Consider the following 6,438-nt stretch of genomic DNA (forward strand, 5'->3'; position numbering starts at 1 on the left):
AGGAATTTAGGGTGAGGGCAGGGATTCAGGGTTCTTAGGGTACCTCCATTGCCAACAGCCTTAGAAGGCAAAGGGGGCCTCGGAAGATGGTGGCAAGTTGAGGGGCGACGAGTGAGGTGGCAGGGGCACTGCCGAGCAGGCGGTGGAAGAAAACTGGTTATGGAGAGCTCGCGACGAGGGTGACCGGTCGTTTCTTCCTCCTTCAATTGAGATTAGTGGGGGGCAGGGATGGGTGGTGGGCGGTGGGCGGCGTGGCTGACGACGATAGGGGCAGAGCTGGCTAGGACGGTGGGCGAGGAAGGCGGGCAGGCGCAACGAAAACGACGGGGTCACACGCTTATGTAAGTTGCGACTCATCGCGCATTAACCTCCTCCTTATTTCAAATTGTAAGATCGAGTTACAGGCAGAATTGCGGATAGACAATATAAGGAGTTATGATCATGCTTGCTGGTATGATCATGCTAGTGCACGCACACGCGTAGTTATTTACTATGAAATAATAATAAGCACACGCACAAATCACAGTGGCTGCCTCCTTCTCCAGTTCCCCTTGCTCAGTTGCTCTTGGCCTTGGTGTCCTGCTGCCCCAGGAAGGGCGCGTCAGCGTTGGCGTCGCTGTAGTAGAGGTAGGGGTGCTGCTGGAACCCCTGCTCACCGAGCACCTCCCTGGCGCGGCGCACCACCTCCCGGTTGCTCATCGGCGCCGGGTGTGCCGCCAGCACGGCCTGCAGCGCGGCGCTGAACGCCCCGCACGCCCTGCTGTCGATCGCTGCGTCGTCGTCCCCCGCCACGTCCACCGACATCTCGTCCGTCTAGCACCCGCTCAGCAGGATCCCGGCGTCGTCAGGGCGCGCGGCGCCGCTGCTGTTGCCGTCGTGGTTGCGGCGGTGGAGGAACTTGGCGCTTGCGTCGGCGCCGAAGAGCGCGAGCAGGTGGTCGGCGACGTGGTGCGACGCGCCCACACCCGACGCGCCGGACAGGTGGCCGAGCACCGCGGCGTACGGGAGGAACCGGCCGGCGTGGATGGCGTGGGCGTGGAGGTCGGGGTCAGCGGCGGCGGTGGGGCCGATCTGCTCCTTCTCCTGGTCGATGAGGCCGCCGCTGTGGCACGAGTCGGACACCATGGTGAAGGTGGCGCCCCGCGGCACGCGGTCCACCAGCTCCCGGAAGTCCACGTCTGCGTGGCGTGCGTGTGCATGCAAGCATGTCAGTCAGCTCATGTTATGAACGACGTATAAGAATATGAAGTAAAGAATCAAGCCACAGAGGAGACACACGATTTAACGTGGAAAACCCCTCCGATGTGAAGGGAAAAAACCACGGGCACCAGCCAGCAACAATCTCACTATCTCAAGAGTTTTGGGTTACACGCCTGTGGCGGCTTACAAGAGAATCAAGTCTCCACGAAACCCTAGCAAGGGTGTATATACCGTACCGTACCGCGGGGGGCTCCGCCCCCCGCACAGCCTGGCCTATATCCTGGAGTGAATTTGGAACAACTCCAACAAACTCCACCTTGAGACAAATTCATCTTGTATCATAAATCAACCCTTCATCCTGAACATAACAAAGATAGAAAACCACTGGTGCCAACAATAGTCTCTTGGACTATCCAATTAAACCAACTAAGCTTGAGCACAGCTCAAACTTAGCAATAGGAACAGGTTTTGTCATCATATCAGCAGGATTATCATGAGTACTAATCTTGCATACCTTCAGCTTACCTTCTTCAATCACATCACGCACAAAATGATACTTGATATCTATGTGTTTAGTTCTCTCATGGAACATTTGATCTTTAGTGAGGTAAATTGCACTTTGACTGTCACAGTGCAAACTTATGCAAGATTCAACTCCACAAAGCTCAGCGTACAAACCTTTCAGCCAAATTAATTCTTTGCACGCTTCACAAATAGCCATATATTCTGCTTCAGTAGTAGACAAAGCAATAACTGACTATAAAGTAGCCCTCCAACTCATAGCACAACTGCCAACAGTAAACACATAACCTATAAGTGATCTTCGCCTGTCCAGATCAGCAGCATAATCAGAATCCACATAGCCAATAAGACCCTTATCAGTTCTTCCAAACTTTAAACAGGAATCTACTGTGCCTCTGAGGTACCTAAAAATCCACTGAACTGCCCTCCAATGTTCTTTGCCAGGATTAGACATATATCTACTAACAAGACTCATAGCATATGACAAATCTGGACGAGAGCAAACCATGGCATACATTAAAGACCCAACAGCACTAGAATAAGGAACCATTGACATGTATTCAATCTCTGCATCTGTACTAGGACACTGAGCAGCTGACAACTTAAAGTGAGGTGCAATAGGGGTACTAACAACCTTAGCATTTTGCATGTTGAAACGCTGAAGAACTTTCTTGATATAATTTTGTTGACTAAGAAATAGCAAACCAGATTTTCTGTCTCTACTAATTTCCATACCAAGAATTTTCTTAGCACTACCAAGATCTTTCATATCAAAACCACTACTCAATAGCTTCTTTAACTTAGTGATTTCAATCTTACTCTTGGCAGCAATCAGCATATCATCAACATATAACAGCAAATATATAGGTGATCCATTAACATGCTTGATGTAAACACAACTATCATACTTAGATCTTTTAAAACTGTGTGCTAACATAAATGAATCAAACCTCTTGTTCCACTGACGAGGGGACTGTTTCAAACCATACAAGGATCTCTTCAACTTGCACACATATTTTTCCTTGCCAGGCACTATGAACCCTTCTGGTTGGTCCATGTATATGTCCTCCTCAAGCTCTCCATGCAAAAACGCAGTCTTTACATCTAACTGCTCAAGCTCAAGATCATGTGAAGCAACAATACTAAGGAAAGTACGAATTGAACTGTGTTTTACCACTGGAGAGAACACATCATTGTAGTCAACACCCGGAATTTGACTGTAGCCTTTAGCAACTAACCTTGCCTTATACTTTGGAGGCTCACTTGGAGATAAACCCTCCTTTCTCTTGAAGATCCATTTACAGCTGATGGTCTTCTTATTCTTAGGCAAAGGTACAATCTCCCATGTACTGTTCTTCTCAAGAGACTGCATCTCCTCATGCATAGCAGAAATCCAATTCTTAGTATCACCACAACGAATAGCTTCTTTATAGGTTGCTGGCTCATGAACATTCTCCACCTGTTCAGCACAACTCAAAGCATAGTAAGACAAATTACACTCTTCAATAAGACGCTTAGGAGGTGCAATTGTCCTTTTTGACTTGCGTTGAGCAATAGGTAAATCCTCCTCTAACTGCAAAATAGGAGGAGTTTGCTGAACATCATCATGAGCATCATCCTCAGCAACATCATTATCATGGTCACCATGCTCATCAACAGGCTCCACCTGCACACCTGTATCATCATCAACATGCTCCACCTGCATGCGCATACGCTGCAGCTCTTTTTCTGGAACATGATCTGAGGGCAAACTGTCAGTAAACATCACAGATTCATTGAAAACAACACTCCTGCTCATAAAAGTCTTTCCTGTTTCAGGATTCCACAATTTATAGCCTTTGACTCCCGAACTATAACCAAGGAAAAGACACTTAATAGCTCTAGGCTCTAATTTTCCATTATCAACATGAGCATAAGCAGTGCATCCAAAAACTTTCAACTGTGAATAATCAGCAGGCGTACCAGACCATACCTCAATGAGAGTTCTTTTATTTAGTGAAATAGAAGGCGACCTGTTTATCAAGTAACAGGCAGTATTAGCAGCTTCAGCCCAAAAATGCTTGCTCATCCTGGCATTAGACAGCATGCAACGGGCCTTGGACATGATGGTTCTGTTCATGCGTTCGGCCACACCATTCTGTTGTGGAGTATGGGGTATGGTGTGATGCCTAACAATGCCTTCCGATCTGCAATAATCATTAAATTCACGCGAACAAAATTCTCCACCATTATCAGTACGAAGCAATTTTACCTTCCTTTCAGTTTGCCTTTCTATCATTACTTTCCAGTTCTTAAAAGCAGCAAAAGTATCATCTTTCTGTTTCAGAAAATAAGGCCAAACCCTTCTAGAGTAATCATCAATAATTGTAAGCATGTAACGAGCACCACCAAGTGAGGACTTACGGGAAGGACCCCATAAATCAGCATGAACATAATCAAGAGTACCTTTAGTGGTGTGAACAGAAGTATTGAAATGTACCCTTTTATGCTTCCCGAAAATACAATGCTCACAAAACTTTATTTTACTCGAAGTGCAGCCATCCAGCAGGTTTCTCTTCATCAATTCTGCCATACCATGGTGACTCATATGTCCCAAACGCATATGCCAAAGGTTAGTTTTACTAGGTTCATTATTAGTAACAGCAGCAACAGCGGAATCAGAACCAGGTAAAGTACACCCTCTAAGGACATATAACTTTGCAGAATTAAGGTCACCTTTCAAGCAAACAAGAGAACCTTTTGATACCTTCAGAACGCCATCTGAACCGGAATATTTGTAACCTTCTGCATCAAGCGTGCTCAATGAGATAAGATTTCTGGACATCCCTGGTATATACCTGACGTTTTTCAGCGTGCGTGTCATGCCATCATCAGCCTTGATCTGAACTGATCCAATCCCCACAATGTCACACGGGTTATCATCTCCCATCCGCACAACATCCCCTTTCTGCACAGGCTTATACGAGCTAAACCAATTTCTGTTAGTGCAAATATGAAATGAACATGCGGAATCGAGAATCCATTCATCATGACCAGCAACACAACCAGCAAATACTACCAGACAATCTCCAGAATCATCATCAGACGCAGCAGCAGCAACAGAGACCTTACCAGCCAACTTGTTTTTCCTCTTCTCCTTATTCTGTACTTTTCTGCAATCCTCAACATTATGATTTGTCAGCTTGCAATAAACACAGAACTTTTTATTACCATGCGGTTTGGACTTTGAACGGCCTCTCCTTTCGTAGTTCTTTCTACCATCATTGCCATCATTGGAGGATCTGTTTTCAGTTCTGCCTCTCACATGCAAAGCATCGCCCTTGGAGGACGACGTCCCGTCATTCTGCACCATGCCTCTCATCTTCTCCCTAGACTGAAGAGCCTCATAAACTTCCTTTAGGGTTAGTTCATCACGGCTCAAAAGTATAGTGTCACGAAAATTTGCATACGAATTTGGCAAAGAACATAGCAGCAAAAGACCTAAGTCCTCATCATCATACTTCACCTCCATTGACACTAGGTCGGCGACGATCTTCTTGAATTCAGCGATGTGGCTCATCACTGAATCCTCCTCCTTCATCTTCAGGGTGAACAGCTTCATCTTCATCTGCATCTTACTGGTTAGATCCTTGGACATACAGATTGATTCCAGTTTCAGCCATAGTTCTGCAGCAGTTTTCTCTTTCAGACACTCCTGCAAAATATCATTATGAAGATGCAACTGAATTAGGGCGAGCGCCTTCTGATCCTTGCGGATCTCTTCTGGAGTCCACTCGGCCTTCCTCTTTCCGAAACTATCCAGCGCCTCATCATAGTCATGAGTCTGCGCCAGAATCCCCCGCATCTTGACTTGTCATAGCGAGAACCGCGTGTCATAGTTCAGCAGCGGAAGATCGAACTTCATCGACGTCGTCATGAACCCTAACAGCAACCAAAGCTCCGGTACCACTTGTTATAAACGACGTATAAGAATATGAAGTAAAGAATCAAGCCACAGAGGAGACACACGATTTAACGTGGAAAACCCCTCCGATGTGAAGGGAAAAAACCACGGGCAACAGCCAGCAACAATCTCACTATCTCAAGAGTTTTGGGTTACACGCCTGTAGCGGCTTACAAGAGAATCAAGTCTCCACGAAACCCTAGCAAGGGTGTATATACCGTACCGTACCGCGGGGGGCTCCACCCCCCGCACAGCCTGGCCTATATCCTGAAGTGAATTTGGAACAACTCCAACAGCTCAGAGGTCAGGTCAACGACGACGTACGCGCCATGCGATGGCCTCGTAGACACGGACCTGTGATGAGGTTGAAGTCGCAGGGCACGATGGCCTCGTCGTCGTGGCCACCATGGCCGCGGCGTGGCCTGCCGCTGACCGGCGGGACGAGCGTGCCGTGGCCGCTGAAGTGGAAGAAGAGCACGTCCCCGGGCGCCGCACGCGCCACCATGTCTGACAGCGCGCGCCTGACGCCGGCGCCGGTCGGGAGCACGCCGCCGCCGCGGTCGTCGTCGGTGAGCACGGTGACGACGCCCGGCGCGAAGCCGAAGCGGTCGAGGAGGACGGCGCGCATGGCTTGGACGTCGTTGATGCAGCCCTGCAGCTCGTACTCTGTGCCGGCGTAGTTGCAGCCCACCAGGGTGGCCAGCATCTTCTTCTTCGCCCCGGCTGCCTCCATTGTTGTCCTCTTCTTCTAGCTCTAGCTAGCTCTACCTCGA

General features: G+C 48.2%; 1 pseudogene; it reads right to left on the bottom strand.

Moving 5' to 3' along the window:
* Positions 1–487: 487 nt before the first annotated feature.
* On the bottom strand, positions 488–6,438 carry LOC136529434 (metacaspase-9-like; annotated as a pseudogene).

Source organism: Miscanthus floridulus, chromosome 19 (genome assembly GCF_019320115.1).
Source record: "Miscanthus floridulus cultivar M001 chromosome 19, ASM1932011v1, whole genome shotgun sequence".
NCBI classification, from domain to species: domain Eukaryota; kingdom Viridiplantae; phylum Streptophyta; class Magnoliopsida; order Poales; family Poaceae; genus Miscanthus; species Miscanthus floridulus.